Source organism: Pyrus communis, chromosome 14 (genome assembly GCF_041283825.1).
Source record: "Pyrus communis isolate YQ-2024b chromosome 14, ASM4128382v1, whole genome shotgun sequence".
In the NCBI taxonomy this organism is placed as follows: domain Eukaryota; kingdom Viridiplantae; phylum Streptophyta; class Magnoliopsida; order Rosales; family Rosaceae; genus Pyrus; species Pyrus communis.
In genome coordinates this window covers 2,788,617-2,795,919 of record NC_142578.1, presented here as the reverse complement: position 1 = coordinate 2,795,919, position 7,303 = coordinate 2,788,617, and positions in this window count along the sequence as shown.

Here is a 7,303-nt window from a genome sequence, read left to right as displayed (position 1 = left end):
ATCATTTTTAGTTTAGGCATGTTGATTTAATGCCAAATCCAACAAGGGTAATTTTACATACCTCCTTAGCCTTACCTTCTACTCATGTGTTACTGTGTTTGTATATATTTGCAGGGATTCGAGAATGAGATTTGGATTTGGTGACTATCTTTTGGTTCTGCATCTTTGGTGAAGAAATCTGGATGTGGTGTGCTTCTTGTTGCGGGTTTGGTACTTTTGTGCTGCGATGTCTTGTTCGTTTTCATCACTCGATTGTTTTCTCTAGTGTTGCTGCTTCGGTAGCTGCTGGCAAGACTTTCGTGGCGTTGATGGCGGCGAACGTTGTTGGCAAGACTTTTGTGGCGGTGATGGCGGCGGACACTGCTTTCTCCAGTCGGAAATTAGAGATTTGGGTTTTTGTTATAGTTTATTTAATTCAACTGAACTTTTATGTATATGTTCCCCCAATCTATTTAGGTTATTTTACCTTCTTTTATTTTGGATCGTAATCTTTTATCGAATTAATTAATTTATCTTTTCAAACAAAAAAAGTGATTTACCATTTATAACTTTTTGACTGAACCGCAACCACTGTATCTATGATATTAAATAATAAAATGATGTTGTAGGTGTAGCTAGCTAGCTGCATTTGCCTTTCTTCCCAGCTGCTCTGATTCCGTGTACTAATACTCCGTACCAATGCTTAATTTGCAGGGGACTTTATGTTGTATTAAATATATATCAATTCCCAGAATTAATCAGTCACTGCGCAATGTTTATGAGGCTAACAAATGCATTGAAGAATGGAAATAATGACCTGCATGCACAATTGTATACATGTATGTCTTTATAAGTCTTTTCGAATATTAAAAATGATAAATAATCATGATTTACTATCAGTTGTTTTTTTTTTTAAATTAAAAAAAAATTTCTGGCCAACCTTATCAACTATTTCCAATTATCTGGGTGTGTATGGTTGAACTTAAAGGCCATCATTAATCCAGTGAAAGTTTATGGTGTATGGTAAAGAAAATCTAAGATCATATTCATATCGACAGGCCTATTGTTGTATATAGATGGCAACTAACAACTGGCTACTGGCCTACGTACGCAGACACCCACGCACCATACAAGTGTTTTTTTATGTGATGCATGCATGTATGGTTTTGTGTATATATATTTAGGGTTTAGGCAAGTGGTAGCAATCGTAATCGGAATGGTTGAATTTTTGTTAGAGACTTGTGTTTGATAAAGTTGGCTAATGCAATAGTTGCTTCACTTTCTGCGTCCAAGTTATTATTTTTATGTATAGATGAATTTAGTGTCTTAACATTTGTATAAATAAATAAATAAGGGGTTTTTTGATATGGGTCCACAGTAACTAAAAATTAGACATATTTCAAAAGTTAAAAGTCACTAAAAATTGGATCTATTTTAAAAGGTAGCTTATAAAATTGGACCTATTTCAAATTTTTCCAATAAAATAACTCACTTTGTGTATTTTAATTGCACGAAAATCGGTTTTGTACGATTTTTGTAGAATTTTGCAAACAAATAAAAAGTGTGTATAACATGTTTATGAAAAATGCAATTGTTGAGTTTTTGCAAAATATTGAATTCGGTCTTCATTTTATTAAGTCCCATAATCAACACTGGATCAATAAAATGAATATAAATATAAAAGTTGTATGTGGTTCAATATTTTAATGAATAGGGTGTTGAGTTTCCACTCATACGTCCTGAGTTCGAAATTCGTCTTTTTCTAAATTATTGTAATAATTTTGCACCCCCCTTCCTTTAATAGTAATAATATAATTTTTTTTTTAAAGAATTTTAACAAAAAGCTCTCGGTTACTTTAACGAAAAATCACATTTTTATAATAAAAAGTCAATCCTTATACTATTTACTTTACCCTTTATTTTGTCCATATCGTTAAAACTTAAAGTTTTCAAACTATTTTCATTAAATTTTTTTTTTTAAAGTATAAATATAAAAGCTATTCTTATCAAGTTTGTGCGGAGAAAGTCTTGAGTGAGACTATCATATGGGGCACATCACAATGCTAAAGTTGTGGATTACAGAACATGTTTCCATGCGACTGCATTCACGAAGAAAACTTCTTGCAACGGAAGTCAATAAGTTCATCTGTATGTATCTCTCTCTTCATGTCAAGTCACATAATGAGATGGAGAAACATGGGTGTGTTATCTCGATAACCTGGAAGTTTGTCTAGCACTCATCGTACGAATTGAAAGGTGTTATGAATTACAATATACGAAAAAGGACTTCATGTTTTTATCTTACGTACCATAAGATGGAGAGTCTCTGCAATGCATGCAAAATGCCCTCGTACAGTAATAAAATAATTTTGATCTCAGGATTATTCAGGTACGTAACTATGCTACTGGCCTGTTAAAAATTTGAAAGCACTCCACAGCGGACAAGAATTTCTGTCCTTCTACTTTCGGTATCTTACCGTACATTTCTATTTTGTGTGGTCACGGTTAAGTCACGTCAATATTTTATAATTTTTTTTATAGATATAATAAGACAAAAATAAATAATAATATAAAATATTAACGTGGCTTAACCGTGACCACACAAACAAAAAGACACAGGAGGACATCGAAAGTGGAAGAGCAGACAATTATTGTCCCTCCACAGCAGCTAGATTGTGATAGTCTGCTCTGATCTTCCCTGTTTCACTGTTGAGACAGAAGAGTTTCTTTCGCACTGAATACGTGGAGGTCTGAGTAGTCTAATGAATCACGACATAGATGGTGCTGTGTCTGCGTGCTAGCCTAATTAGCCAGTACTTCAGTGTATGGTACATTACTAGAATTTCCTCATCCCTTACCCCACTTATTTCGCATCATTTGCAAACCCTAATGATTAGTATTTCTCTGTTACGAGTTATCACCCAAAGTGGTTGAGGAATTCATCATCACAGTCGCAGATTACGGTAACACTTCAGCTATTGTTGTACTATTACTAGTCTCTCCTCCGTCAAACCAAAGTGGAAATGTGGTGTCCACGTACGTTTGATGAGTCGTAACAACACAATTGTACTATAAATAAAGACGATGCGTACAAAAACATGCAAATTTGGCCAAGCCGTTCAGAATGCAAGCTTCTTTTAAGTTGACAATAACTTCTCTTCATAAATACGTTAGCTAGATTTTTAATTAGGGAACTTTAACGAAAAGCTTCCGGTACTGTTCATTGTAACGAAAAACCATATTTTTACACTAAAAAGTCAATCATGGTACTATTCACTTTACCCTTTATTTTGTCCTTATCGTTAAAACTCAAAATTTTCGAGCCTTTTTCATTAGTTTTTCTTTTTAATTAATGGGTAATGTTATAGAGACTAAATTTTTAAATCAAATTTACAAACTAAATAATGTGTCACCAATAGGTAATAAGCATGTTAATCAACGCTTAAGTAATTATTCAATCATCAACAACCACATTATTTAGTTTACAAATTTTAATTTAGAAATTTAATCTCCCTAAAATTATTCTTTAATACGATGTTGGGGACACAAAAAACTATCATGTGGTGGTCATCAATTTATGGTTGTTTTGTTTACCATTATGTTGTTAGTTATCAGTTTTTGTGTAATGATTGCTTTCAGTTGTTAAAATAAAAAATCAAAACCTGAAAGTTACTTTGTAAGTTTCCAAAATTTTACTTGAATAGTTTTAAACTTGTTAGAAGTCCTCATCCATCTATGCAGCTAGTTAATTAGCTTAATCTAGCTGTATAACGGTACCAAACAGTTCTTCTTCATCAGAGTACAGTCGTTTACAGATTGGTTCAGGTAAGATAGTGTAACTAATCAAATTTAATATAATACAAATAATTATGTTTGGTTCGACCCTAAGAACCAAACCAAATCTACTCGAGTTGCATTTGCACCTCATTAGACGTAAACATTACAGTCCTGAATTCATGATATCATAGCATATTAACTTATACGTTGAGTTCAACGGCCGTACATATTTTATGTCACCTAATTTGTATTAAACAAGTATTAGGTTAAAAATCCACAACATGTAAAAAGCGTATGAGAATATGAAAAATTGTTCTGCATCGAAAGTTTACTAAACCTTTTTATTAATTAGTTGAGAAATGCTCAAAAGATTCTCTCAAAAGAGGAATTTTCCATGAACTCTTTGTTATCTCACTGTTTAACGTCTATTTTCATGTCAATATTATAAAACATTGTACAAAAAAAAAAAAATGAAGTCAGCAGAGAATTTATAAAGAATTTTACTTTTAAGAAAATTCATTAATTTAGCATTTCTCTAATTAGTTTTATGGGAGTCGGCAAATAATTTATGAAGGGAAATAAGGATCCGTGCTGTGGGACATTTCTCCATTAAATTGATCTTGGATTGCGCCCCCATTTACTATTGCTGTCCTTTGCCATAAATCCACTGATTAAGAACTGAATTCCGTACAAACAAATACCTAACAAATGGGAAGGCAGATTGTCTGCCCTCCTGTGATACCCTTTTTATCCCCTCCTATTTTATGCGATCACGGTTAAATCATGTTAACATTTTATATTAATTTTTATAGAGATAATAAGACAAAAAATAATAAAAATATAAAATGTTGACATGCCTTAACCGTGACCGCATAAATAAAAAGGGATGGGAAGGGCATCCAAACAGGAGGGCAAACAATCTACCTCCAACAAATGGGGTGCATTTTTATTTTTTTTTCGTTTTTTTTTTGGCAAACAGGTGCCTTTTTGTTCACCACATAACTATGATGTATGCTCATCATACACCTAACCATTTGTTATGTGTTCTTTAACCTAATTCTAGTTAACCTCCACATTAAATGTTACTTTTTCAGTTTTGAAAAAAAAAAAAAAAAACCAAGGTTTGGTACGTGGCAGATTATTAGACGTATGATGAGCATACACCAAAGTTTAGGGTGGCGAGCAAAAATATTTCCTAACAAATTAGGTGACCCTATTTGGTAATTTTTATTTCACCAAAAACTGCCACATTTAATGTTAAGCCAAAAAAAAAAAAAAAAAAAAAAAAAAAAAAGACTAATGCTAGAGAAGCCAAATTTTTTAAACTAAATTTGCAAACCAAATGATGTGGTTGTAGATGATTGGATTATTAATTAAGTGTCGATTAACGTGCTTATTTCTTATTGGTGACATATCATTTAGTTTACAATTTGATTTAAAAAATTTGATCTCCTTAACATTATACATAAAAAATAAAAAAAAGTTTAGTAAAAATAAAATAACATGCTTATTTTTAAAGCAATAGCTTCCAACATTTTTTAAAAGCATGTAGGTTGCTTTTAAACGTTACTTTTATAAAAAGCATAACTAAATCTTTAATGAATATTTTTATACTCTCGTTAACATTTAAAAATTACATTACAACTAGCACCCCCTTCAATCTTAAGAAAAATAACTACTGTGACCTTTTTATGAAAAATAAGTCTGATATTGATCAATATGCTCATATTAAGCAAGGACATCCATATTTTGAACCCTTTCACGAATCACGAACAAAATGAAAATCAGTATGAAGGTGGTTTAGATAAGAACACATAAAGGTTGTGCAACATCTGTAAATTGACAGAAAATTTATTGACACACATAAGTTGTTATAGAATACGGTGTGTCTGATCTGATGAAGGTGATTAAGTTTTCCCACGAAGATCCTACGAAGTGTAGAACTAGGTAAAAGAATTCCATTTTTAAGAAATTACATGAGGTGTATTACATATGCATGCAAGCTTTGGAAAGCAAATCCTTAACATGCTTAATTACCTTGATTAAGGAAAATGTCCACGTTTGATGCATAAGAAACCTCAATTTCTTAGGAAAATATTGTCTTGCCATGTCTTTCATATAAAAAACAATTCCCAATTCATCAATTACGCTTTGAACCAAGGACTTAGAAGATCCTATTAATATAATGTCATGACATATAATAACAATATAAGCACATCAGCAACATGTTGTTTAACAAAGACACTAGGTTCAGATGAGAAACCGTTAAACCAAGAGAGGGTGAATACCCTATAAATTTGTCATTCGACACTCTTGTTTAAACCAAGAGAGGGTATATATCTCATATGTGTGTTAATAAAGAAGTATCATGTGCAAAGTTTATGTTTGAGTGATTGACGATTGCAATCAGTGTCGTGCCACTTTCGTGCAAAGAAAGCAAATTTGTTGAGTACTCAACTAACCAGGGCATTGAGGAAAAAGCTGCCTTCTAGTATGCATGTGTAATAAGTTGAGTTTTTGTCAAGTACTCAAGTCCCTTTTGTATTTGTTTGACTTAGAGTAGATTGATTTTTGCCAGACAAAGTGCTCGAAGATTTTATCATCGGTGAGTTTTTTCTCGTTAAATCCTAGACGACTGTGCATGGTGTATTCCTAGTTGATAATATATATGAAGCTAATTGCATGATTGCAAGACTATTTTAATCATGCGATATATGACATTAACAAACTCGTGTACCATTCTAGCATTATAAAGCTCTCTATGAAAGAAATCATGTTTCACATCTATTTGTCACAAATCCCCCCTTTATGTTGCAGCTAAAGCCATTACTACTCCTTCGTGTAGAGATTATAGTTTCCTCTGGTTCCCAATATGATGTTCAAATTATAAAATTAATGAAGAACATAAAAGACTTCCTAATCATATGATTTCTTGATTCACTATTTATTGAGGATATTAGCAGTTGATCACTTGTTACACAAGAAGGATTACTAGAGAACTCTTATATTTAATCACAAGAACATGCATGGGCGCTCCGATCTTAATCGAGATTCCCACTAATATTGAGAAGAGTGATATCAATAGACGGCCGAGTCTGTTGACAATTAGGGTTACACATTTGAACATATATAATACCGCTTATATCGGATCCAAAAGTATAGATCATAAGTGGTAAGTAATAGTAAAGAAAATAAACGATTTAATATTAAGATAATGCTTTTGACAAAAAAAAAATAAAAAATAAATAAATAATGCTAAGGAAACCAAAATTTTAAACCAATTGGCAAATCAAATGATATGTAACCAATAAAAAATAAACACGTTAATCGATACTTAATTAACAATTGAATCATCTATAATTACATAATTTAATTTGAAAATTTAGCCGTTTAAAACATTTGGTTCCCCCCTCAATATAAAGGTTGTCAGTTTCGGACCTAATAAAATCATGTGTACATTAACTGAGTGGCAGGTGAGTAAGTGCCATTAAAATCGTTACTGTAAAAGAAGTTCTACCAGCACGTGTTTTTACATTTCATATGACGT